The sequence below is a fragment of the Stegostoma tigrinum genome, chromosome 24 (assembly GCF_030684315.1).
Source record: "Stegostoma tigrinum isolate sSteTig4 chromosome 24, sSteTig4.hap1, whole genome shotgun sequence".
NCBI classification, from domain to species: Eukaryota; Metazoa; Chordata; class Chondrichthyes; order Orectolobiformes; family Stegostomatidae; genus Stegostoma; species Stegostoma tigrinum.
Window position 1 is genome coordinate 44,389,548 of NC_081377.1, and position 25,924 is coordinate 44,415,471.

At 43.7% G+C, this 25,924-nt stretch overlaps 1 protein-coding gene across 4 annotated transcripts in view; it reads right to left on the reverse strand.

Moving 5' to 3' along the window:
* The window catches only part of LOC125464943 (proto-oncogene tyrosine-protein kinase Yrk-like), a 310,765-nt gene that overhangs the window by 161,903 nt on the left and 122,938 nt on the right, over positions 1-25,924 (reverse strand). For 3 of the 4 annotated variants that reach the window (XM_048557895.2, XM_048557894.2, XM_048557893.2), the window contains one exon: positions 6,196-6,254. The gene's annotated coding sequence lies outside the window, so the exon portion shown is untranslated. Of the gene's footprint in view, positions 1-4,043; positions 4,065-6,195; positions 6,255-25,924 lie in introns of those variants that run through there. The other variant, XM_048557897.2, reaches the window with a different exon arrangement.

Sequence of the window (25,924 nt, forward strand, 5' to 3'; positions counted from 1 at the left end):
CCATCTATAGGGAGAAAGCAGTGTTAATGTTTCAAGACTGGCATAACTCTTCTTCAGAGAGGTGTTGGCCAATCGGAGTGGCTGATGGCTCCATTGCCACAGTAAAGCTGCCACCAGAGGTGGTGGTCACTTCTGGGATTACAAGTGGTCTCCAAAACATTAGCCTTCAGCCAGATTGCTGGAAACTAATGGGGGTCTTTTGGTGGTAACAAGAGGAGAATGTGAGACCAGAGGGATTGGGAGGAGAGATGGGAAGACTAGTGGGCAGAGGGGTCTTGAATGAAAAATGAGAGGGGGGAGAGGAACGCAGAAGGGCAGACCCTAGGGATAGATTGGTAGGGGTAGGTGGGATGGTGGAGAAGGGAGGAAGTGGATGGGCACACCATGTGGTGTGGAGAAAAAAACGGGCAAATGAAAGTAGGCTCTCTCCCATTTTCCTGCCTGATGCCCGGGAAGGCTTTCTGCACTACCCACTTCTCATTGTGGCTGCATGGTGACTGGATGCTTGAGGGCTTCAACTGCCATGAGGCTAATGGGCAGCCATTGGCCACACTCGCCTCCTTCAGGTGAGAAGTTGATTGGATGGCTAGCTAGGTAATTAAACAGGCTCCTCCTCTCTGCTGAAACTCAGGGAACTGTTGAAATCCACCATAACAGCAAAAGTAGATTGCCTCAAAATGATCAGAGATAATGGGAACTGCAGATGCTGGAGAATCCCAGATAACAAAGTGTGAAGCTGGATGAACACAGCAGGCCAAGCAGCATCTCAGGAGCACAAAAGCTGACATTTTGGGCCTTTTCTGATAAAGGGTCTAGGGCCAAAACATCAGCTTTTGTGCTCCTAAGATGCTGCTTGGCCTGCTGTGTTCATCCAGCTCCACACTTTGTTGCGTTGAAGTGATGAAATATTACTCCAGGAGGAGCAGGAAACCCGAAGTAAAATTTCATGGATCACTTCTGACCATTCGGTGTGTGACATAGCCATGACAACATGGCTCAAACTGCAACTAACATGGTGAGGTCCTCCTCACCTTCGCACCACAAAGATGGCATTATCCTGTTAAATGCTTCCTACTCTCCTTGTGGGTTTATTATCAGTATCACTCTCCTGTAAACAGCAATAACAAACTTGTATTTTAATAGCCCCCTGATTGTAGTAAGATGGTTCACAGGAACATTATAAAAACAAACATGACACCAAGCAATATGAGGAGATAATTAGGGGAGGCGGCCAAAGATTTGAACAGAGAGCTAACTTTCAAGGAGGGTGCAACAGAGGAAAGATAGGATGAGAGGTACAAAGGGAATTGTAGTGTTTACAATCATCGTAGATGGAGGGATGGGGGCCAACATCGGAACAATGTATTTTTAAGAATTCATGGGATGTGGGCATCACTGGCTAGGCCAGCATTAATTGCCCAGAGAGGAGGTAAGAATCAAGCACATTGCCGTGGGTCTGGAGTCACAAATAAACCAGCCAGAACAGACAGGAATGGCACATTCCCTTCCCTCACGGGCATTAGTAAAGTTGTTGGGATTTTTATGACAATTCACAATGGTTACATGATCACCATGAAGCCAAATTTTTATTCCACATTATTACTGAATTTGAGCTTCCCCACTGGTGGGACTCAAAGTCCTGTTTGCAGAACATTAGTCTGGAACATTGTGTTCTAGATCGAGTGACAGTTCCATGAAAACAACACTTATTCCTTTCAGAGCTGGGGAGCTCAACTGGGGAGAATCAGAAAAGGACCAATATCGCAGAAGGTTGTGGGCCCAGAGGGCATCGGAGACTTCGACAGAGATGAGGCCATGGGGTGATTTCAAAATAAAACTGAAATTGGTCACTTCTAGTTGTTTCTTGACCAGAAGCAGACATGGGTCAGAGATCATTGGTGTGTTGGATGAATGGACTCTGGTGCAGGTTCAAATAGGTGCAGCAGAATTTTGATGACTTAAAGTTTGCAGAAGGTAGGAAACACGTAAAGCTTATAGTTTTGATAAAATTGTAGAGATGGCCCAATGCCTGGAGTAACTGAATCATGAGAATTTCATGGAAAATATAAAATACACTTGTGTGAAATGTTCTGGTCATCTATTCATTTCATCATTTACCTCAAATCTGGTGACTACTACAGAAAACACAGCTATAATTATTTATCGGAGGTATGCTCAGTAAGTTTGCTGATGTCAGCAAAATTGGAGGTGTGGTGGACAGCGAAGGAGGTGACATCACAGCACAACTGGGCCTTGATCAGGTGGGCCAATGGGCTGAGGAATGGTAGTTGGAGTTTAATTTAGACAAATGTGAGGTACTGCATTTTGAAAAGGCAAATCAGGGCAGGACATATACACTTAATTATAAAGGTCCTGAGGAGTGTAGCTGAACAAAGAGACCTTGGAGTCCAGGTTCATAGTTCCTTGAAAGTGGAGTCCCAGGTAGACAGGATAGTGAAGAAGACATTTGATATGCTTGTCTTTATTGGTCAGTGTATTGAGTATTGGAGTTGGGAGGGCATGTCGCAGTTGTACAGGACATTGGTTTGGCCACATTTGGAATACCATGTGTGATTCTGGTCTCCCTGCTAGAGGAAAGATGTTGTGAAACTTGAAAGGGTTCAGAAAATAATTTGCAAGGATGTTGCCAGGGTTGGAGGGTTTGAGCTACAGGGAGAGGCTGAATAGGCTGGGGCTATTTTCCCTGGAGTGTCAGAGGCTGAGCGGTGACCTTATAGAGGCTAATAAAATCATGAGGGGCATGGATAGGGTAAACAGGCAAGGGTAGGGAAAGTCCAAAACCAGACAGCATAGGTTTAAAGTAAGGGGGAAAAAAAATCAGAAGGAACTTAAGGGGCAAGTATTTTTATGCAGAGGATGGTGTGCTTATGGAATGAGCTGCCAGAGGAAGTGGTGGAGGCTGGTACAATTACAACATTTACAAAGTATCTGGATGGCTATATGAATAGGAAGGGTTTAGAGGGATATGGGACAAATGCTGGCAAACAGGTGATAATGGGAACTGCAGATGCTGGAGAATCCAAGATAATAAAATGTGAGGCTGGATGAACACAGCAGGCCCAGCAGCATCTCAGGAGCACAAAAGCTGACGTTTCTCTGATGAAGGGTCTAGGCCCGAAACGTCAGCTTTTGTGCTCCTGAGATGCTGCTGGGCCTGCTGTATTCATCCAGCCTCACATTTTATTATGCTGGCAAATGGGGCTAGATTTATCTGGGATATCTGGTCAGTATGGACAAATTGGACCAAAGGGTATGTTTCTGTGCTGTACAGCTCTAAGACTCTATGATTCTAGTGAGGCGCGCTCCATGAGGTGCTATCAAATATATTGCTAGTATACGGAAGAGAGTATTGGTGTTACTTTAGAGAATTATTTACAGGACACTTATATTGAACAAATGGACAGTATATGCTTAACGTTTACATGTGTGTTCTTTTAGTAATTTTAGCAATTGATGCTGAGTGAAGCGGGTGAAAAGTTCTCAGGGATAGATGGGAATGTGGAGTCATCAGATCAGCCATGGCTTTATTGAGGGACAAAATTACTGCAGATGCTAGAATCTGTACTGAAAGTAAAAAATGTGGGAAATCACAGATGATCAGGCAGCATCCACAATGGGAGAGAAAGCTATCGTTTTGAGTCTCGGTGACTCTTCATCAGAGCTGAATTTATTGAATTGTTGAAGTGGCTGAACTGTCACTGTCTGCTTCGAATTCATATGTTCCTATGAACTTGGATATGCTGAGCTCTCAGAAAACATACAACTGATTTAAGCAGTTCTGCGTGACAGATAAGAACTGTCAATGATCAGGACTTCATTGAAGAGCACGACAGAGTTTAATTTGTTCCCTCCAGCACTGCAATGTCATGATATTCAAAAAGAACTCCCAGATGAAACTTCGTTAAATGTTGTTACAGGAATGTTACAGTCTGAGGTATAAAAGCAGCTAGTCTAAGCAAGATCATCTCAAGTGTTTTTGTGTGCTCAAGCAGTATTAAAAAAAACCTTAAAATGGTACTAACGTTCAGTCAGTTGTCAAATATTTTCTTGAATAATGTTCACATAATTCTCTTCAATATGGTTATAATGTAAGTAGCTGCACTTCCATCTTATTTTACGTTCAATCTAGCTTCACAACTGCAACAGAAAAATGTATTTCAGGTCACCAAGGTGTACCCGTACATTCACACAGCTCAGTAATTGAATAAGACTGTCATTCATCTCATTCCAGTTTTCCTAATCCTATCAGAAACTATTCCCTGTGCATCTGAGAGTCAATGAAGGTTTGAATCTACACTGAGACTGAATACCATGAACACAGTTGATGTGGACAATTATGTTAGCACCTGTCACCCAGCAGTGAAACCTACATCTCAGATGTCTAGAGAAGAAAAAACATTGATTTTAAAACACTTTGTATTATACAGTATTGTATTCTGGTTCTGACTGAAAGAATTCCTGTGCTGATTCCAAAAAGAAAGCATTTTGCCCTACAGTTCAAATCTACTGTGGCTCAAATGAAGACTGACAATTGAATTTCTGGCATTTTTGAGATAACAGTCCATTAAAGGGTTTTAATGATTTTAATCTGATTTCTCCTCATTTTGCCTCAAGTACTTTATTGTCACTTCCAAAAATCCATTTTAAACTAACACTGTCATTTCAAAGTCATTTTATTCTGGTCAGTAATGTTACGGTTTGTCCTGTAAACATCTGATGATGTAACTGGCCACCATAAACACTTCCCAAGAGGCATCAAACAGTAGAGTATTCCAATTAGTGCTAAGGTAATACAAAGCATCATTTTTGTAATAATCTCTGCTCTTCTTTTGAAAGTTTTAATTTGTGATGATTCCATGTCACCAACTTCTAGTATCTTACCAATTAACGAGTGTAGAAAGTGAGTCCTGTCAGACTCTAGGATCAAGGGGAATGTTGCAGACAAATCTAATGATTCCTTAACCAATGAGCCTTGCAGGCCTGCAGTTGAAGAAAACAATTAGGGGGCATACTCCTTAAACCACCCTCTTTGGGTGCACTAATCAACAGCTCTCATTGGGATCTAGGACGGAGGAACTAGAGTGGGCCATTCAGCCCATCGATCCTGTGCCACTATTTAACACAATTATGGTTGATTGATCACTTCACTTCAATGCCTTTTATCCACACTATTCCCATTACCCTCTCAAGCCACGAATATTCAAAAATTTATCGATATCTAATTTAAACAGACTCAAAGACCGAGCTTCCATAGCCCTCTGTGGTAGGGAATTCCAAAGATTTACAACCCTTTGAGTAAGAAGAAATTTTCCTCATCTCAGTCCTGGAGTTGGTGCCGAGATGCTAGATAGAACCCAGGAGGGATATAATAGCGAATAGCAGGCTCACCAGGGGTGATAGTTTGACTTAATCAAAAACACATCGTAGACCAAGCCAGAAGTCACTGTCAGGTGCGAAGGAGCAGTGCATTGAAAGCTTATGATTTTAAATACGCCTGTTGGACTATAACTTGGTGTCGTGTGACTTCTTACTTAGTCCACCCGAGACCAGCATTGGCACCAGTACCTCCAAATAAACCAGTCTTCCATAAAGCCCTACCCTGCATCTGCCCAAATCTTTGTTTCTGCTTACGCCTAACCAGGATATGGTATTCAGCTGATAGCCAAGCCAATTTCTCATGAACATCCACATTTTTAATGGCCTGATGGAGCCAAATCTCTTGAAATAAGATCAAGGCAGGAATGGCCTTTGCCATCCGTTGTGTTGATTGGCATCTGAAGTATTAGTTTTGGATTATTTGATCCAGAAATTTGGAATCATTTGCTGTTGTTCCTTTTTATGTTCAGGAACATGAACAGAAAACTTCAGCACTTTTGTAGAAATGACTAGTGGACGTTTCAATCTGTCACAGAAGAAAATCTGTTTAGCCTTTGGCTAACTGTACGTAGTCGCCTTCAGAGTTGGATCATAGAAATGGACATATGTAACTTACTCAATGTTCATAATCATTTATCAATGATAAACAGCTATGTTTGAACAACAGCAAGTCATCTAGTTCAAATACCAAAGAATGTTGAAAGCACTAACTGTTTCCAATAGTTTTCCAGGACACAATAAAAACAATTTGCTCATTTTTCAGTCAACAATGCAATCTTTTGATTCGACTCTACTTACCAAATGTACACCAGCATTCAAATCATCTGTTCCAATGTTTGTTGATCAGACTTAGAAACCTAGAGCAAAAACATAATTAAACAAAAGTGTAAACATCAATAATTCTAACTTGGATAATACTAGATCAAATATACACAAAAGTTGAAAAACAATCAAAGATTCAAAAAAAAATTCATGAAATGTAGGCTGCATTGGCTCGGTCGGTATTCAGATCATGACAATTTATTATGTGCATATATATTTAGACAATAGAACAGGCTCAAGGATCTGAATGGCCAACATTTGTTCCTATATTCCTATTTGTTTATATTGCCACACCTATCAAGGATATTTTTTCAGACCAGGGCAGCCAAGAAACCAAACTACACAGTCAACACTTTATTTATAAATACGTTTTTGCATTACCCATGACAGTTGTACTTTTCTTGTCATCAGACAACAGATCATAACCTCAGATTGCTTTCAGATTGAATTTTTACATTCAATGCATCTGTGTTTTTTTTAGTAGAGGACATATAGACAAGGTATGGTTGCGAAGCCCTGACAGTAACGATGGAATGCCACACCTGTAAAGGTAATGAGGGAATTTCAAATAGCAACTCTTCAAAAGGAAAGATGCAAATCAAAACAAACAGGGCTGTGACCTACTTCAGCCACAGAGTTAACCAAGAGGCTGATTACTCTACCCCTATCAGCAGAAAATCATCTTCTGTTGATTGCATCCCAAACTGCAGACATGTTTATGCTTTACCTTCCAGGAATCTAGAAAGAAAGGAAGTCAATAACCAAATACCACCAACTGTGTATTCTAGCATGCTGTAAAAGTCACAGTTTGAGGACAATCATTAGACACTCTCCTACTCTAAGAGTTGGCAGCCAGGTGAACGAGTCAAGTCACTGTTGAGAAGGATAGAAGACAGAAGCCTGTCAGCTGATGTGTGAAGCCAAGACTCTCCAATTCACTGCTTCCTTATCTAAGTTAATATTTCTGAATTCAACCAAACAAAAGCTACCACGTTCCACCAATTACTCTTCACGGAACCCAGAAGCTGGTTCATCAACCTTTTTAACACACCTTTTCAGTCAATTCACATTTCTAATCTGTGTCACATCTTAGTATCTTTTCTCACATTTATTAGTGAATAAACTCAGGTTTTCTCTTGCTCAAAAAAGCCTGGTTAATTTGATTCCATTCAAAACATAGATGCATTTGAACTAGGAAGAGATGCCCATGACAGAAAGGATCCTTTCTAAAGTAATCTTAAATGTGACCAACAGAGAGAGGTTTTGAATTTAAAGGATGAACCAGCTCAACCCTCGTCACCTGAGACCATTATCATTTAGGGGCATCCCACCCAGAATTGTCATAAATTATGGACCTATCCCTGGGACTTATTGGTATAAAACTGTACCCGTTAATTTGCCAGAAACACTATCACATGAGACCCGGAAATGTAGACGTTTCTTGCCTAACTGTTGTTACTTGCTGTTTTTGCACCATTTGGTCACATTTATAAGTTGGTCAGCAGGTTTTAGTATCCACGTTTTCTATCTAATTTCCCAGTGTTAATGAACCAAAATCATCAAAGTTTATGGCCATCAGATGACTCTGCAAACCAGGTTTCTGAAATTCTATTGCATCAGCCTACTGTCAGTTTTCATCTTCATGAGTAATTATCTCCACTATCATTTGATCACAAACACTTTACAGGCCTGGATACATAGATATACGCACACAGTTAACAGCCCTTGAGTGTCACTTCAGCTGCAAAACTAATTTTAAGAGTTTTCTTCCAGGTCGTAGCTTGAAACTGATAAGTACTTCACAAACTGCTCGTAAATAATTCCAAGAAAAGGCTGTGGTTTTCTGTCAGCAATTATGTATGAAGGACATGTGGTATAACACTCTTGGGAACACAAGACATCATTGTGGCTTATTGTGGGCAATGTCACAGGAGATCTATGAGAAATTGTCAATAATCCAATGGCACACACATGAATCACACTGTGCTTTAATCTGGGGAAGACAGCAGTGGAAATAAAGCAGAGAGAAATCCAGGCATTTTATTCTGATACTTTCTCGTTTTCAGAGGACATTCTTACCTGGTGATTAAAAATTACAAGTAAATTACTGACTCCTAATTGGGCTTGAAAATACACAAGCAGCTAAACAAATCATTCAATGCAAATCATTCCATGTAACATCAAGAAATGGTTGGAGGTACTGGATACTGCAAAGGCTAAGGGTCCTGACAACTTTCCAGTAATGGTTTTGAAGATTTATGCTCTATGGTTTTGACATGTGTAATATTTGCAGGTAACGCATGCACATGACCCTTTAAAGTATCTAAACAAAATGTTTTGTTTAAAGCAATCATTTAAGATTTCTTTCCTCAGCTTGATAACTGGGTGTCTTCTAAAGATCCAGACCAATATACAGAAAGCCCTCTTAAAAAGAGAGCTCACATTAAGTTTGGTGTGGTTCTGTTTGTAGAAGAATGCGCAGTTGGGGCATGCTGGCTTATACATGGTTAAACATCGCAACAAATCTCTAGATCCCAGGCATTTCACAAATAACATTGCAGGAGGTCAGTTGGTGTTTAAATTGGTGAACAAAAGAGAATATCTGCAGGACATCATTACTCAGTCAAACACATTCCTTATTGTAAATATTAAAAAGACACCAAATCAAAAAATTATTGCAGAATCATTAAGTGATGGCTAGTAAAAAGAATGTCTACACAAGACCCATGAAACTCATATTATCTCAGAAATAACAGAAATAAAAAGAAATGAAAATAAAAACAGAAAATGAAGGCTTAACTGCATCTGAAATAGTTAACCAAGAATTGGTCTTGAAGTAAACATTGCCATTCCTGCATGCCTCCAGGCAGCCCCTTGTTTTAACCTGGCCCGCTGCAGAAATAAATTACATCTTCTTCATCAGTCCAATTCGGAACAAGAGACCAGTGACAATTTATTCCAATTAGCCCTCTCTCATACGTGAACCTCGTTCATCAGTGGAAATCAAATATTTTACGATCAAGGAAAAGGAATCTATACAGTAAGTCAAGAGATAATGGGAACTGCAGATGCTGGAGAATCCAAGATAACAAAGTGTGGAGCTGGATGAACATAGCAGGCCAAGCAGCATCTCAGGAGCACAAAAGCTGACGTTTCAGGCCTAGACCCTTCATCAGAGAGGGGGATGGGGTGAGAGTTCTGGAATAAATAGGGAGAGACGGGGAGGCGGACCGAAGATGGAGAGAAAAGAAGATAGGTGGAGAGGAGAGTATAGGTGGGGAGGTAGGGAGGGGATAGGTCAGTCCAGGGAGGACGGATGAGGTGGGATGAGGTTAGTAGGTAGGAAATGGAGGTGCGGCTTGAGGTGGGAGAAGGGGATAGGTGAGAGGAAGGACAGGTTAGGGAGGCGGGGACAAGCTGGGCTGATTTTGGGATGCAGAGGGGGAAGGGGAGATTTTGAAGCTTGTGAAGTCCACATTGATGCCATTGGGCTGCAGGGTTCCCAAGTGGAATATGAGTTGCTGTTCCTGCAACCTTCGGGTGGCATCATTGTGGCACTGCAGGAGGTCCATGATGGACATGTCGTCTAAGGAATGGGAGGGGGAGTTAAAATGGTTCATGACTGGGAGGTGCAGTTGTTTATTGCGAACCGAGCAGAGGTGTTCTGCAAAGCGGTCCCCAAGCCTCCACGTGGTTTCCCCAATGTAGAGGAAGCCACACCGGGTACACTGGATACAGTATACCACATTGGCAGATGTGCAGGTGAACATCTGCTTAATATGGAAAGTCATCTTGGGGCCTGGGATAGAGGTGAGGGAGGAGGTGTGGGGGCAAGTGTATCACTTCCTGCGGTTGCAGGGGAAGGTGACGGGTGTGGAGGGGTTGGAGGGGAGTGTGGAGCGGACAAGGGAGTCACGGAGAGAGTGGTCTCTCCGGAAGGCAATCAAGGGTGGGGATGGAAAAATGTCTTTGGTGGTGAGTTCGGACTGTAGATGGCGGAAGTGTCGGAGGATTATGCGTTGTATCCGGAGGGTGGTGGGGGTGGTGTGTGAGAACGAGGGGGATCGTGTTAAGGCGGCTGTGGCAGGGGCGGGGTGTGAGCGATGTGTTGCAGGAAATGCGGGAGACGCCGTCAGGGGCATTCTCGACCACTGCGGGGGGGATTTGCGGTCCTTGAAGAATGTGGGCATCTGGGATGTGCGGGAGTAGAATGCCTCATCCTGGGAGCAGATGCGGCAGAGGCAAAGGAATTGGGAATAGGGGATGGAATTTTTGCAGAAGGGCGTGTGGGAGGAGGTGTATTCTAGGTAGCTGTGGGAGTCGGTGGGTTTGAAGTGGACATCAGTTTCTAGCTGGTTACCTGAGATGGAGACTGAGAGGTCCAGGAAAGTGAGGGATGTGTTGGAGATGGCCCAGGTGAACTTGAGGTTGGGGTGGAAGGTGTTGGTGAAGTGGATGAACTGTTCGAGCTCCTCTGGGGAGCAAGAGGCGGCACCGATACAGTCATCAATGTAACGGAGATAGAGGTCAGGTTTGGGGCCAGTGTAGGTGCGGAAAAGGGGCTGTTCCACGTAACCTACAAAGAGGCAGGCATAGCTTGGGCCCATGCGGGTGCCCATGGCCACCCCCTTAGTCTGTAGGAAGTGGGAGGAGTGGAAAGAGAAGTTGTTGAGGGTGAGGACGAGTTCGGCTAGGCGGATGAGGGTGTCGGTGGAGGATGACTGGCCAGGCCTGGGGGATAGGAAGAAGCGGAAGGCCTTGAGGCCATCTGCATGAGGAATACAGGTGTATAGGGACTGGACGTCCGTGGTGAAAATGAGGTGTTGGGGGCCAGGGAATTGGAAGTTCTGGAGTAGGTGGAGGGCGTGGGTGGTGTCACAGACGTAGGTGGGGAGTTCCTGGACCAAAGGGGAGAAAATGGAGTCCAGATAGGTGGAGATGCGTTCGGTGGCGCAGGAGCACGCTGAGACGATGGGTCGACCAGGGCAGGCAGGTTTGTGGATTTTGGGAAGGAGATAGAAACGGGCCGTGCGGGGTTGGGGAACAATGGGATTGGAGGCTGTGGGTGAGAGGTCCCCTGAGGTGATGAGGTATGGATGGTATTGGTGATGATGGTTTGCTGGTACAGTAAGTCAATCTGTCTTTAACCTGATATCATCTGATCATCTACAGATATACACAGCATGCACTTTGTGATGGCTGTGGTGACCAATTTCAACGTCTCTAGTGCTACACTGTATAAGATGGATAAATCTTTATAGGCTAGGAATTGAAATTGTTTTATTCTCTCAACACCAGAACAGTAGGAATATACAAGAAAGGAAAATGCAAGACAACAAAATGTGAGGCTGGATAAACACAGCAGGCCAAGCAGCATCTCAGGAGCACAAAAGCTGACGTTTCGGGACTAGACCCTTCATCAGAGAGGGGGATGGGGAGAGGATTCTGGAATAAATAGCGAGAGAGGGGGAGGCGGACCAAAGATGGATAGAGGAGAAGATAGGTGGAGAGGAGAGTATGAGTGGGGAGGTAGGGAGGGGATAGGTCAGTCCAGGGAAGACGGACAGGTCAAGGGGGTGGAATGAGGTTATTAGGTGGGAAATGGAGGTGTGGCTTGAGGTGGGAGAAGGGGATAGGTGAGAGGAAGAACAGGTTAGGGGGGTGGGGATGAGCTGGGCTGGTTTTGGGATGCAGTGGGGGAAGGGGAGATTTTGAAGCTTGTGAAGTCCACATTGATACCATTAGGCTGCAGGGTTCCCAAGCGGAATATGAGTTGCTGTTCCTGCAACCTTCGGGTGGCATCATTGTGGCACTGCAGGAGGCCCAGGATGGACATGTCGTCTGATGAATGGGAGGGGGTGTTAAAAGGTGATGTTTTTGTTTTACAATCCTATGAAGGTGAAAATAGAATTTTTTCCCTGTTGTCAGGTATCATTGGCAATACTTTCCTTTTAAGTAATAAATGATATGAATCACTATCTGCCCTTACTGTAGCAGTCCCTGAATAGCAGGTTGCTGAAACATCAAATGCATTTATGGTCTTCGCCCTCCTGAGACTGTGCCATAGACTAGCACTGAGGTTGAGCTGCTGCCAGTCATATGCTTTCCCTGCTCGGACTCCCTTTCCAAGTCATTTTTCCATTGGCAATGGCTATGTTACTGCACTTGTACCTGTCTGAGACCATGCCCATCAACCTGGCACTGCAGGACAAGCTGGAACTCCAAATTTCGAAACCTCAAGACACTCACTCTTCACCCTCACTACTTGCTGACCAAGTCCGTGAACCGGAACAGCTCAGATGAAGTAATGTACTGATGAATAATGTTTTACAAAATGCTTTTGATACATTTATTTTAAAATTTGTATGACATGAAAAATATTGATCTATAATTCTTTGCTTTGTCCTGAGTTTTACTTGTTATTTTACTGTTGTTTTAGTTTTGTTGGTATCTGGGGGTCATATTAATTTTCAAGTGTTGAAATGGAAATATAATATTGGAAAATAGTATGGGAAACACTGCTGTGATTCTGTTGACAAGGAGCCATCTGGAATAAGATATTTTACAATTCTCAAGAAACAGCTAATGACTCACCAGCCTTAGAAAATTCACATAACCAGTTTCACTCCAACCCATCTGTTCATGCAGACTGTATTCTCCACTTACTTCAACAAGCAATGTTCACTCAGTACAAGATATTGGATTGTCAGATCTCATTGTATATGCAACATATTGTAATAACTAAGCAGAGAATGAAGTTTTTTAATGTGTGCACTTGTGTAAACCACACATAACATATATTAGTTACATAAAATTTTATTGTGTTCCCTTATTTTTAAGGTATAATTTCTTGAGGTGCAATACCACAGAAAATCTTGATGGATTAAGTGTAACTTGGTTGCCAGAATTGGTGCGATAATTAGCAACATAGCTCCAATCCAGTACCATTTTAAATCTGAAAACATCAAGTTCTACCATCCAAGTCGTTACAAAACAACACCAATCAACTCCCACAAATTGAAGACCGACGTAGGAATAGCTAATGGCAATTGACATAAAAGGATGTCTCCAGCCAACTTCTAGCAAATGAAAAATAGCAAAAACAGTATCATTGGTTATAATTTTGAAATTGTCACAGAAAACTAACACAACTTCAAAGTTTTCAATTAAACACAAAAACAAAATCCCATGGCTGTTGGAAATTAGAAGAAAAGATGTAAAGTTCAACATTAATTTCAGACATGGCAAAGAACTTTTATTTTCCTTAGGGGCAAATTTGATATCCTGCAGGATGGGTGTTGTCATGAACAGGTTTTACTTCTGATTTATATGTAACAATAAATGCTACCAATTTCACAACATGAGCTGAGAAAACAGGGTTTTGATCAGGAATGATCATGGATGAGCAAGTGAAAAAGTCATATTTCCAGCACGGGCCAGGTGCTGGAAAGTAGAACGAGTGTGGATTTAGAGTAGTTTTTGTTAGTGTAAACTCAATGGGCCGAAAGGCCTCTTCTGTACTATATGACACTTTGCTTCTAACTTTAACACTATGACTATAGGCCCATCCTCACTTTCCTTTGAATCAACAATAATTGATCATCACTAATGCATATAAAATATTACAAGTCCTCGATTGTTTAGTTACTAAATGTATGACATTGTGCAAATCTGATGACTGTTCACTGATGATTGTGCAGTATTCAGTACTACTGGCAACTCTTCAAATGCTGCAATGCTGGAATGATAAATAGCAAGTAATATTTATGCTACACAAGTGCCAGAAAACAACAATCACCATTAAAAAATAGAATCTAACCATTGCCCCTTGACATTTAATGGCATTATTTTTGCCAAATCCCTCATCATTGATGTTATACAGGTTATTGACTTGAAATTGAAGTGTTTTAGCCAAATAAATACCACAGAAACAAGAGCAGGTCAGAGGCTAGATTTATTTCTTGACTCCCAACATCACATCAGGAGTGTGATGGAATACTGTGTGCTTGCCTGGACGACAACAGCTCCAACAACACTCAAGAGGCTTGACTCGACTAGGTCAAAACAGGCTACTAAAATGGCATTCCATCAATCCTTCATCAGAAAAGGGGGTGGGGAGAGGGCTCTGAAATAAATAGGGAGAGAGGGGGAGGCGGAGTGAAGATGGCTAGAGGAGAAGATAGTTGGGCTGCAGGGTTCCCAAGTGGAATATGAGTTGCTGTTCCTGCAACCATCAGGTGGCATCATTGTGGCACTGCAGGAGGCCCAGGATGGACATGTCGTCTAAAGAATGGGAGGGGGAGTTAAAATGGTTTGCAACTGGGAGGTGCAGTTGTTTATGCGCCCATTTCCCACCTACTAACCTCATCCTGCCTCCTTGACCTGTCCATCCTCCCCAGACTGACCTATCCCCTCCCTACCTCCCCACTTATACTCTCCTCTCCACCTATTTTCTCCTCTATTCATCTTCAGTCTGCTCCCCCTCTCTCCCTATTTATTTCAGAACCTTCTCCCCATCTCCCTTTTCTGATGAAGGGTCTAGGCCCGAAACGTCAGCTTTTGTGCTCCTGAGATGCTGCTTGGCCTGCTGTGTTCATCCAGCACCACACTTTGTTATCTCGGATTCTCCAGCATCTGCAGTTCCCATTATCTCTGGTATTCCATCCACCATCTTCAACATCCATTCCCTTCACCACTGACACTCAGTAACAGTATGTACCATCTACAAAACACACTATAGCCATTCACCGAGGCTTCCTCAAGAAAACCTATAATGTCTTTACTGAGCAAGTTTTCCTCCAAGTCATACACCATCCTGACATGGAACTACATCACTGTTGTTTAAGTCTTGTTGGGTCAAATCTCTTCCTAATGGCATTGTGGATGTATGGACATGGACTGCAGTGGTTCAAGAAAGCAGCTTACCACCACCTCCTCAAGAGGCAATTAGGGATGGGCAACAAATGTTAGCCCAGCCAGTGAAAGAATTTTAACATGTAAATAACATTCATCGAAAAGGCATCATCTTTAGTTCTTAGATTCTGGTCATTCTACCCACTCAGGGCACCTTTTGACTCCAGTTGGTTCAGGAAAGTTAAAACAAGTAACACATCCAACTTTTCTCAGTTACCTGGGGGCAGCTTTTCCTACACAGTATCCACGTGAAGCATTGGATAAGACATAATTCTGTCACTCCTCCTGAGGAACATCCCTGCACTAATTACTGTCTACATTGCATTGGAATGATTACCTCAGCAAAGCATTCAAAGGTATTGCAAATTTCTCCTTCCCTTACCATTCCAAAGAGTTGATAACGCCTACTGAGTGTCAATAAAATAACTTGTTAAATTGACAGGTTTTCATTTTACAGAATGTGCTCACTGTAAAAGTTTACAGCTTTGAGTTTAGTTTCACATTATTCGTGCGAATGGTAACACAAACTCAAACCATTCATCATAACTTCTCCATGCCATCTTTAACACCCCACATAAGCCTCATCTTACTCTATCTCATCCAACTCCTCCATTGTTGTTTCCTTTGTTTTGTTTCTACTTCATTGTTTATCTGTGTTCATCTCTAACAGATCTGTGCCATTTTCACCTCAACCACTTTGTTAGTTTTTACCACTCTTTGTATTAAAAGGTTTTGCTTCAACTTTCCATTCGATGTCTTGGTGATTACCTATACGTATGGCCCCTGGTTTTGACACCCTTGCAAATGGCACCATTTTCTCTACATAAACTCCGTTCACTATCTCAAAGACCTCTATTGGGACACCACTCAGCCTTTCCTCTTTCAAACACAACAGCTCCAGCCTTTCTGAATTTGTTTAGCCTCACCATTCTGCTATCATCCTTGTGAATCCTCTTGCAACTTCTCCAGTGCCATCATTTCCTTGTTATAAGTTGGAAGCTATAAAATGGCCCAATGCTACAAATATCATGTATTCGAGGTATATTTATACAAGGGTAAATATAGACATTAAACCTCTCACAATCACGAAATAGAATGCTGAAATTTTGGTTTGTTTGTGATTTTCACAATTCTTAGACGTCATTGAAAGTAAAACAATTAACATTTCTGAGCATAATAAACATTCTTGGTTCATGTTAAATAATGATGCGAAAGAATATTGAGGTCTCCATGAATAATTTATTGTTTTGATGGATTTTAATGTAACTGGGATGAAAACAAACATTTCAACAAAGCTAATTTACAAACACTATCTGATTCCTTTGAGTTTATAAATAGAAGTACTTTACAATGTATACAATTTTAATCCAAATGTCAAAGTAACAGTGGAAACGTTCAGAGCTGCATAGACAATATCATAAATAATTCCAACATCTTTCTCAATGATTGCAGGCAAGATCTTACAACTGTAGCTACAACATATCTGGGACTTCATACAAAATGGAATATTTATGTCAATATGAAAACTAGCCCAAAGTACTTCACAAGTTGAAATTATTAGGAAAAATAACAGCTGGGACAATGAGAGCAATTAGGAAAGATTTGTGAAAAAAAAACCCAAAGGAAATATTGTGTCATAGATAGGCAAAGTGAAAGGGGGTGTATAAAACATCAGAGTGAGAGGCTGAAAAAGGGTAGGGGAACGAAAGATAAAAGAACATAGCAGCGATCTGCTCCCACGATTCCTCCGCCTCCGCCGCATCTGCTCCCACGATTCCTCTGCCTCCGCCGCATCTGCTCCCACGATAAGACATTCCACTCCCGCACATCCCAGATGTCCAAGTTCTTTAAGGGCCACAACTTTCCCCCCACAGTGATCGAGAACGCCCTTGACCGCGTCTCCCGTATTTCCCGCAACACATCCCTCACACCCCGCCCCTGCCACAACCGCCCAAAGAGGATCCCCCTCGTTCTCACACACCACCCTACCAACCTCCGGATACAACGCATCATCCTCCGACACTTCCGCCATTTACAATCCGACCCCACCACCCAAGACATTTTTCCATCCCCTCCCCTGTCTGCTTTCCGGAGAGACCACTCTCTCCGTGACTCCCTTGTTCGCTCCACACTGCCCTCCAACCCCACCACACCCGGCACCTTCCCCTGCAACCGCAGGAAATGCTACACTTGTCCCCACACCTCCTCCCTCACCCCCATCCCAGGCCCCAAGATGACATTCTACATTAAGCAGAGGTTCACCTGCACATCTGCCAATGTGGTATACTGCATCCACCGTACCCGGTGTGGCTTCCTCTACATTGGGGAAACCAAGCGGAGGCTTGGAGACCGCTTTGCAGAACACCTCCGCTCAGTTCGCAACAAACAACTGCACCTCCCAGTCGCAAACCATTTCCACTCCCCCTCCCATTCTTTAGATGACATGTCCATCATGGGCCTCCTGCACTGCCACAATGATGCCACCCGAAGGTTGCAGGAACAGCAACTCATATTCCGCCTGGGAACCCTGCAGCCATATGGTATCAATGTGGACTTCACCAGTTTCAAAATCTCCCCTTCCCCTACTGCATCCCTCAACCAGCCTAGTTCGTCCCCTCCCCCCACTGCACCACACAACCAGCCCAGCTCTTCCCCCCCACCCACTGCATCCCAAAACCAGTCCAACCTGTCTCTGCCTCCCTAACCGGTTCTTCCTCTCACCCATCCCTTCTTCCCACACCAAGCCGCACCCCCAGCTACCTACTAACCTCATCCCACCTCCTTGACCTGTCCGTCTTCCCTGGACTGACCTATCCCCTCCCTACCTCCCCACCTATACTCTCCTCTCCACCTATCATCTTTTCTCTCCATCTTCGGTCCGCCTCCCCCTCTCTCCCTATTTATTCCAGCTCCCTCTCCCCATCCCCCTCTCTGATGAAGGGTCTAGGCCCGAAACGTCAGCTTTTGTGCTCCTGAGATGCTGCTTGGCCTGCTGTGTTCATCCAGCCTCACATTTGATTATCATAGCAGCGATAGAGTTGGGTATGTGGGCATTGGAAGATGAGGTTGAAATGTTTACATGTAATTACTGGAAGTTAGGGAGCCAATGCTAGTCAGCAAAGACAGGTGATGTGTAAGCAGTGTTTAGAATGGGACGGGCAGATGCATTTTGGATAATGTGCAGTTTGATAATGGGACTCATCACAATTCACTGTCGCATGCAGAACTGCAAATGTCAATGAACACTCTTCTTCATTCTGACACAGTCGGGTGTACTGTCCTCACAAGGTTTAGAACCTTTAATTTTCTGCTTAAATACACTTTATTTTGTCAGGAAAACCATTTAACCACAGTTGGCTGCACTTTGTACATGGCAAATTTAATAAATTAATAAAAGGGATCCAGAAATGTGCACTGTACACTGTATTAAGTGTGAGAAAGGGAAAACTGTAGAGTATGTAGGTACTTGCAGGAGAGTGAGTTTTATATTATATAAATAATTATACAAACACTGTATATAATGAATAAGTCCATAATCAAGTGCAGTTCTTGTACCATGCTTCACCACAAATAAGTTTTATTGAAGTAAGTGGAACCACCCAACATAATTTCCATAAATGTAAACAATGTAAGCAGAGGGTTGAGAAAGGGCACAGGAAATGGAAGATTAAATATATCTGATTGACTCTGAGTTACAGTCCTCCACTGAATAAAATAATATTGGACTTGATTTGTCACAGCATGAGAATTCAAATGCAATAAAATAGATTGTCCTTGTTAAGAATAATTCAGATTTTGTTTTAACTTTTATTTCAAGCTGATAGAATTGTGCCATCTTGAAGTTCCTTGAAAGCTGCTGAGGTGCAATATCTCTACAATCTGGACTAGAATTAAGCGCCGGGCTGTGGTTTGAGCCGTGATGCATTAATGATTAATGGCTGTAATGACCCTACCACACAACTATATAAATGAAATGTGAATGTAATTATATATTTTATATAGAATAGAATAAATTGGCAGTTCAAAGCTTTCCCTTAACTGGTGTTTGAGGACTGTATTCACAGATCTGCGTATAATTACAGTTCCAATTCACAAACGTCGAGCTCATGAATTAGAAATATAGCAATTTTGGAATATATTTCATGATGTACTATCGTGTTTTTTTGCCAGATTGGGATAGATAATTGAGAATTTACAGAATTCATGTACAGTATTCCATAGTAATCTGATTGTCTGGGCTGGCAGTATAAAATTATACATAATTGCAAAACTAACTTGTTTAGAAAAACCATATACCAACCGTTTGAAGTCAAGCCAAGAAAAAAATAAGAATCAGTAACACATCCTTTCCTGTCATTGAAACATTTGTGCTGATTTCCCACCAAGCCTTTAATAAAAGACTCCTCCATCCCCACCAGGGCAGCTTGAGGATGCTCGCTTCTTCCTTGGAGAAAGGACCAAACTGTTCTCATTCACCAGCACCATTCCCATAACATCTCTCTTTTTATCTACTCTCTTCTCACTGTCCAATGCCCTCTCACTTCTTCAACGTGAAGCAATGATTCACATGTACTTCCCTCAATGTACTCTGCTATAATCACTGGTTATAATGCACTATTCTACAAGATGAAACTTAGACGAGGGGGTGACCACTTTGGAGAGCAACTGCACTCTGTCTGAAAGCATGATCCAACCCTTCTGGTTGCTTGCCATTTTAGTTCTCCATCACAGTCCCACGTTCACACCATCTGCTGCAGTGTTCCAATGAGACTCAATGAAAACTCAAGCAACAGCACTCTTTTAATTAGGCACTTTATTGCCTTCTGAACTCAATACGGAGCTCAACCAATACAGCCCAGGAACTTGGGCTTTATTTCTGCTTTTTGTTTGCAAAATGTTGAGCTGAATCTTGATTATCATACTTTTTCATTTTCCAGCAATGTTGTAGCCTGGTATAAATTCCAGACCAGATAGACCCATAACTTTTAAGAGGTTAACATAACATCACAACATGTGATGTTTTGGTTTAAAGATATTTCCCCCTCATCTTGAGACACTCTCTATGTGTCATGCAGTCAGTGTAGAATTGTTAATCAGTTATCTTGATGTATGTAATGTATAACATCAGTAAGCACAGAACCCAGATTACATTTGTAAATCTGTGTTGGTAAATGGTGTTACAAGTAAACTTCAAGAAATCTGATTCAACAAGAATCCAACACTCTGTGGTAGGCATATGTGGATTAAAGTGTAAAAATACCCCACAAAACACTGCAGACAGAGCTGTTCATTATTCGGCCATTTACACTAATTCTGAAAAAATACTTCATTTCTTTACTACAATCTTTGCCTTTTGTTCCACGACATCATTGTCATTTAATGTCTTTCATTCTCTAACCTATCCCAAGGTGTTTTACTATGTCCCACTATCCACTCCTCTTTCTCAAAGATATAGAACTGTACTTCAGTTCTGAAGAAGGGTCATATTAGATTGAAACTATTCCCTCGATTCCTGTCTTAACATAATAATCGTTCAAATGGAAATCCAGAGAAAATGGGCTGAGCAGACTGAATTCTTTTGTGAATTACTATCTGCTTCATAGCTGTCAATGGAGCATCTGAACCTCCATCATGTAACTGGGCAGCACGATAACTTTTCCTTGTGTTTCAATATTTTAAAGAAAATATGTGGCTCAGTTTTCCAATATCATACCTGTGGACATGGAGATAAATCAATTACGGATGTTGATATGGATATGTATGCACACTATGTTACTTATGTCTGTCAATATATAAATGGCTAATGTCGTAGCTGTGACCAAAGCGTCATGAGTCACCACACAAGAGCATTGGCATTGCAACTAAGAAGTTATTGAATGACTGGTTCCAGATTGATGTCAGGGCGAAAACAGTGATAAACTTGCCCCAGTCATGGAGCAGTTTCACAATAAGGTTTGTGCTTCATTGCTGTCAAATGATATTCATTCATTCTGAATATATTTACTGAGAGTTGAGGTCAGTAATGCAAACTCAAGTGACAATTTCCTCTCTGTATTACAAAATGTTTTTGCTGTGCCATTACAAAGCACATAGAGGAATTTTACCTCAATGTTATTCAGCTATATAGCTCAATTATTGAGCTATAAAAATCATAGAATAAGAGAATGGTTGCTGCTCAGAAGCAGGCCATTCAGTACACAGGCTCTCTGCACAAAATGATTCCAGTCTCCTGTCTTTTCACCAAAACACTGTCAATGTTTCTCCAAATAATTTTCCAATTCTCTTTTGAATATTACAATTGAACTGCCTCTATCGCACCCTTTAACAAGGTATTCCAGATCCTAACTGTTTGCTGTACTCAAAAAGAATATGTTTTTAACTCATGTTGGTTTTGGCTCTTTCGTCTATTATCTTAAATTAGTGCTCTCTGGTTCTTGATCTTTCTGCAATGGGGAACAGTTTCCCTCCCTCCATCTACTCTGTCCAGAAACCACTGAATTTTGATTGCTTGTGTTCCATCAGATCTCATCTCAGCCTTTTCTTCTCCAAGGACAGTTGTTCAATCTTCTTTAATTTATTGTCTAATCTGAAGTTCCTCACACCTAGAACCATTCTTGTGAATAATTCTCTTGAAACAAACATTTGAATGTATCAACTCATTCCTGGTTTTCCTTCTGAAAAACCATCACTTTGTACTTGCTCACGTTAAATTGTATTTGTTAAATTGTAAGCGTAATTGTGATGGAGCTGCTCTCCACTGGGCTTAAATAGCACAGTTTGCGTCAAGTTAGTGAAACATAAAGTACATTTGAAGAGAGAAGCACATGTAGGGAATACTCTTTCAAAAATGCAGCAGTAAGATTAGGGCCCCCATGTATAGTTGTAGAATGTAGAACATAGAGCAGTATGGCACAGGAATAGGCTTTCAGCCCACCATGTCTAAACTGACCATGATACCATTTAAAACTAATGCCATCTGCCTGCACATGGACGCCCCCATATCCTTCTGTTTCCTACCTCGTCATGTGTGTGTCTAAATGCCTCTTAAATATTGCTATCTTCTCTGCTTCTACCACCTCCCCTGGCAGCACAATTCAGGCACCTACCATCTTCTACATAAAACAACTGTACACAGGAGAGTCACAAGTACTAAATTTCAACAGCAGCCACCTTAATACACACAAATAAAGTTGTGTGTGAACATTATTTAAATGGGCAACAACACACTTGAGTAGCACAGAGCTATGCCATTCAGGAACACATCAGAACTGACCACAAGACTCCTACGACCACCAGCATCAGAGTAGCACACATGTCCACATCAACCCGACACCAACTGCGCTCGCAGACCAAAGACCCACGACACACTATTGGCAGGACCAATGTCATGTACAAGATTCCCTAAAGAGACTGTGACAAAAACTACATTGGACAAACAGGAGGGAAATTTCTGAAGAAGGGTCCAGACCGGAAATGTCAGCTTTCCTCTGATGCTGCCTGAACTGCCGTCCAACAAGTCGACACTGAGTTACCTTGCACCACGACATTCTGTCTTCTACGACCAAGCCAGTATAGTATCCATCTAGCCGGGCCAACCCGAATCTCTTGTGAGATAATGGGAACTGCAGATGCTGGAGAATCCAAGAGAACAAAATGTGAGGCTGGATGAACACAGCAGGCCAAGCAGCATCTCAGGAGCACAAAAGCTGACATTTCGGGCCTAGACCCTTCATCAGAGAGGGGGATGGGGTGGGGGTTCTGGAATAAATAGGGAGAGAGGGGGAGGCGGACCGAAGATGGAGAGAAAAGAAGATAGGTGGAGAGAGTATAGGTGGGGAGGTAGGGAGGGGATAGGTCAGTCCAGGGAAGACGGACAGGTCAAGGAGGTGGGATGAGGTTAGTAGGTAGATGGGGGTGCGGCTTGGGGTGGGAGGAAGAGATGGGTGAGAGGAAGAACAGGTTAGGGAGGCGGAGACAGGTTGGACTGGTTTTGGGATGCAGTGGGTGGAGTGGAGGAGCTGGGCTGGTTGTGTGGTGCAGTGGGGGGAGGGGACGAACTGGGCTGGTTTAGGGATGTAGTTGGGGAAGGGGAGATTTTGAAACTGGTGAAGTCCACATTGATACCATTAGGCTGCAGGGTTCCCAGGCGGAATATGAGTTGCTGTTCCTGCAACCTTCGGGTGGCATCATTGTGGCACTGCAGGAGGCCCATGATGGACATGTCATCTAAAGAATGGGAGGAGGAGTGGAAATGGTTTGTGACTGGGAGGTGCAGTAGTTTGTTGCGAACTGAGCGGAGGTGTTCTGCAAAGCGGTCTCCAAGCCTCCGCTTGGTTTCCTCAATGTAGAGGAAGCCACACCGGGTACAGTGGATGCAGTATACCACATTGGCAGATGTGCAGGTGAACCTCTGCTTAATGTGGAATGTCATCTTGGGGCCTGGGATAGGGATGAGGGGGGAGGTGTGGGGGCAAGTGTAGCATTTCCTGCGGTTGCAGGGGCAAGTGCCGGGTGTGGTGGGGTTGGAGGGCAGTGTGGAGCGAACAAGGGAGTCACGGAGAGAGTGGTCTCTCCGGAAAGCAGACAGGGGTGGGGATGGAAAAATGCCTTGGGTGGTGGGGTCGGATTGTAAATGGCGGAAGTGTCGGAGGATGATGCGTTGTATCTGAGGGTTGGTGGGGTGGTGTGTGAGAACGAGGGGGATCCTCTTTGGGCGGTTGTGGCGGGGGCGGGGTGTGAGAGACATGTGGCGGGAAATACGGGAGAAGCGGTCGAGGGCGTTCTCGACCACTGTGGGGGGAAAGTTGCGGTCCTTGAAGAATTTGGACATCTGGGATGTGCGGGAGTGGAATGTCTTGTCGTGGGAGCAGATGCGGCGGAGGCGGAGGAATTGGGAATAGGGGATGGAATTTTAGCAGGAGGGTGGGTGGGAGGAGGTGTATTCTAGGTAGCTGTGGGAGTCGGTGGGCTTGAAATTGACATCAGTTGTCCATTTCAACTGATGTCCATTTCAAGCCCACCGACTCCCACAGCTACCTAGAATATACCTCCTCCCACCCACCCTCCTGCAAAAATTCCATCTCCTGTTCCCAATTCCTCCGCCTCCGCCGCATCTGCTCCCACGACAAGACATTCCACTCCCGCACATCCCAGATGTCCAAATTCTTCAAGGACCGTAACTTTCCCCCCACAGTGATCGAGAACGCCCTTGACCGCGTCTCCCGTATTTCCCGCAACACGTCTCTCACACCCCACCCCCGCCACAACCGCCCAAAGAGGATCCCCCTCGTTCTCACACACCACCCCACCAACCTCCAGATACAACGCATAATCCTCCGAAACTTCCGCCATCTACAATCCGACCCCACCACCCAAGACATTTTTCCATCCCCACCCCTGTCTGCTTTCCGGAGAGACCACTCTCTCCGTGACTCCCTTATTAGCTCCACACTGCCCTCCAACCCCACCACACCCGACACCTTCCCCTGCAATTGCAGGAAAGGCTACACTTGCCCCCACACCTCCCCCCTCACCCCTATCCCAGGCCCCAAGATGACATTCCACATCAAGCAGAGGTTCACCTGCACATCTGCCAATGTGGTATACTGCATCCACTGTACCCGGTGTGGCTTCCTCTACATTGGGGAAACCAAGCGGAGGCTTGGAGACCGCTTTGCAGAACACCTCCGCTCGGTTCGCAACAAACTACTGCACCTCCCAGTCGCAAATCATTTCCACTCCCCCTCCCATTCTTTAGATGGCATGTCCATCATGGGCCTCCTGCACTGCCACAATGATGCCACCCGAAGGTTGCAGGAACAGCAACTCATATTCCGCCTGGGAACCCTGCAGCCTAATGGTATCAATGTGGACTTCACCGGTTTCAAAATCTCCCCTTCCCCAACTGCATCCCTAAACCAGCCCAGTTCGTCCCCTCCCCCCACTGCACCGCACAACCAGCCCAGCTCCTCCACTCCACCCACTGCATCCCAAAACCAGTCCAACCTGTCTCCACCTCCCTAACCTGTTCTTCCTCTCACCCATCTCTTCCTCCCACCTCAAGCCGCACCCCCATCTACCTACTAACCTCATCCCACCTCCTTGACCTGTCCGTCTTCCCTGGACTGACCTATCCCCTCCCTACCTCCCCACCTGTACTCTCTCCACCTATCTTCTTTTCTCTCCATCTTCGGTCCACCTCCCCCTCTCTCCCTATTTATTCCAGAACCCTCACCCCATCCCCCTCTCTGATGAAGGGTCTAGGCCCGAAACGTCAGCTTTTGTGCTCCTGAGATGCTACTTGGCCTGCTGTGTTCATCCAGCCTCACATTTTGTTGTCCCGAATCTCTTGTGATTTTTGTTTTTGTACCAACCTGCCAGGGGCTTTATCAGGTGCCTTACTAATGTCCATGTAAACTACGTCTACAGCTCTTCCTTCATCAATTATCTTCGTTATCTCTTCAAAAAAATTCAATCAGGTTGGTGAGAAATGACCTTTCCTGGACAAAACCATGCTGCCTGTCACTAACTGGCCCATTTTCCTCCAAATGCGCATATATCTTTTCCCTCAGTAACTTCTCCATGAGCTTCCCCACCACAGACGTCAGGCTCACAGGCTTACAATTTCCTGGATTGTCCCTGCTTCCTTTCTTAAACAAGGGAATAACATTGTCTAATCTCCAGTTCTCTGGAACATCACCTGTGGTCAACGAGGATGTGAAGATATCTGCCAGTGCCCCAGCTATTTCATCCTTTGCCTCTCTGAGTAACCAGGGTTAGATCCCATCAGGTC